The 1,947-nt window shown below is 41.5% G+C and overlaps 1 pseudogene; it reads left to right on the top strand.

Moving 5' to 3' along the window:
• LOC108526892 (suppressor of cytokine signaling 6-like) overlaps nucleotides 1-1,266 on the top strand; it is a 5,241-nt pseudogene extending 3,975 nt beyond the window's left edge.
• The last annotated feature ends 681 nt before the right edge of the window (nucleotides 1,267-1,947 follow it).

The following is a 1,947-nucleotide window of genomic DNA, read 5'->3' as shown; positions in this document are numbered from 1 at the left end:
AGACTCTGTCTCAAAAAAAAAAAAAAAAAGCACCAATCAATCAGCGTTCTGTGTCTAGCTAAAGGATTGTAAATGCACCAATCAGCACTCTGTAAAAATGCACCAATCAGCGCTCTGTGTCTAGCTAAAGGATTGTAAATGCACCAGCACCCTATAAAAACACACCAATCAGTGCTCTGTAAAATGGACCAATCAGCAGGACGTGGGCGGGGACAAACAAGGGAATAAATACTGGCCACCCCCAGCCAGCAGCAGCAACCTGCTTGGGTCCCCTTTCACGCTGTGGAAGCTTTGTTCTTTTGCTCTATCACAATAAATCTTGCTGCTCCATGCCACCTTTAAGAGCTGTAACACCGTGAAGGTCTGTGGCTTCATTCTTGAAGTCAGCAAGACTAAGAACCCACTGTAAGGAACCAACTCCGAACACAGAAGTTTCTGGGAATTCTATCCCCAAAGCTGAGAATCGGGTAGAGCAGGACCTGGTCGTTGCCCTGGAGATTTTTGTGGATCCATCGCCGAATGGCTTGTTAATTGGCACCTGTAGGAGTTACAATGCAGAGCCCAAGAACAAGTCATGAAGACATTCCTGAAGACACTTTCATCATTACTACCTCCAATACAGAACAATCAAATCTAAAGGAACTTCTGTGGACTCACAGGTGCAGTTGTCCATGTGTCTGAAAGTATCCACTGTCATTTGAATTCTGATCCAACTCTCCTCCTGGGATGGCAAGAGTTGATGATTCTGTCCAAAGTAGTGACACTATGGTTGTGACAAGCCTTACAGAGGAGCTGAAAAAACTTGCAAAATAAGGATGGTGCTGGGGGCAATCACACGCTGACAGGCAGAAGAGAAGTGAGCAAATGTGCTAGATGGTTTTTTTCTTGTCCCAGATAGCCCTAATGAGCGTTATCTTTCAAGCTCAAGCTTTTGCTCCCATAGTAAACACTTCACACTAGAATTGAACACTCAAATGGCAGGTTTTGCTTTTATGAACAACCAGATGTGAAAGGACAATTAGTTGATCTAATTGAACATTCAAACAGGGACTCTGAAAATAGAGTTTTTTCTTATTCAAGGTCTCGGTTGCCTGGATCTGCAATTTACCCCCTAAGACTGATCAATCCAATATTACAATTCATACAGGTTTGTTCTTTGCAGCACCCATGTCATTTGTTTTATGTCAGCCTACCAGAATAGACTTATTTCAAAAACTGTCTTTGCCAAACAAAATGAAGTCTTATTGACAGGAGAAACATTGCTAAAAGATTATGAAAACCCTGCATCTTGCACTTTGGAATCAAGAAAAAGAGACTGAAATACAGTTTTACAAACTTTCGTTGCTATCAATTTTGATGCCATAACTGTTTCAGTTTTATGTGTAAAAGAGTAATCAATTTGTTGAGAGGTGGAAAAGTGTTGGCAAGGTGTCTTGAGTTTATTTTGGTCCTTTAAAAAGTAAAGTCTTGAGTTTTTAGAACTGTGAATTATCTTTATCAATTTCCAAATAATTACAATAGGAATTCTCAGATTCTCCTTAATCTGCCACAACTCCTCCTCCACTGCTACCGCCACTCCTTTGCTGCTATCCACTATTATTTTTATGTATTGAAAGCACACTTCATATGTATTCAATCTCAAGTAAAGTTGAATGAAATTTTCTTTTTTTTTTTTTTTTTTTTTTTTTTTGAGACGGACTTTGGCTCTTGTTGCCCAGGCTGGAGTGGAGTGCAGTGGCACGATCTCACCTCACTGCAACCTCCACCTCCTGGGTTCAAACAATTCTCCTGCCTCAGCGTCCTGAGTAGCTGAGATTACAGACATGTGCCACCATGCCTAGCTAATTTTTGTATTTTTAGTAGGGATGGGGTTTCACTATGTTGGCCAAGCTGGTCTCGAACTCCTAACCTCAGGTGAGGTTGCCTCACCTGCCTGCCTCAGCCTCC

Source organism: Rhinopithecus bieti, unplaced genomic scaffold, assembly GCF_001698545.2.
Source record: "Rhinopithecus bieti isolate Rb0 unplaced genomic scaffold, ASM169854v2 scaffold_21, whole genome shotgun sequence".
Lineage (NCBI taxonomy): Eukaryota > Metazoa > Chordata > Mammalia > Primates > Cercopithecidae > Rhinopithecus > Rhinopithecus bieti.
Note: the sequence above shows the minus strand (reverse complement) of the source record. Positions and strands in the feature narration are given on the sequence as shown.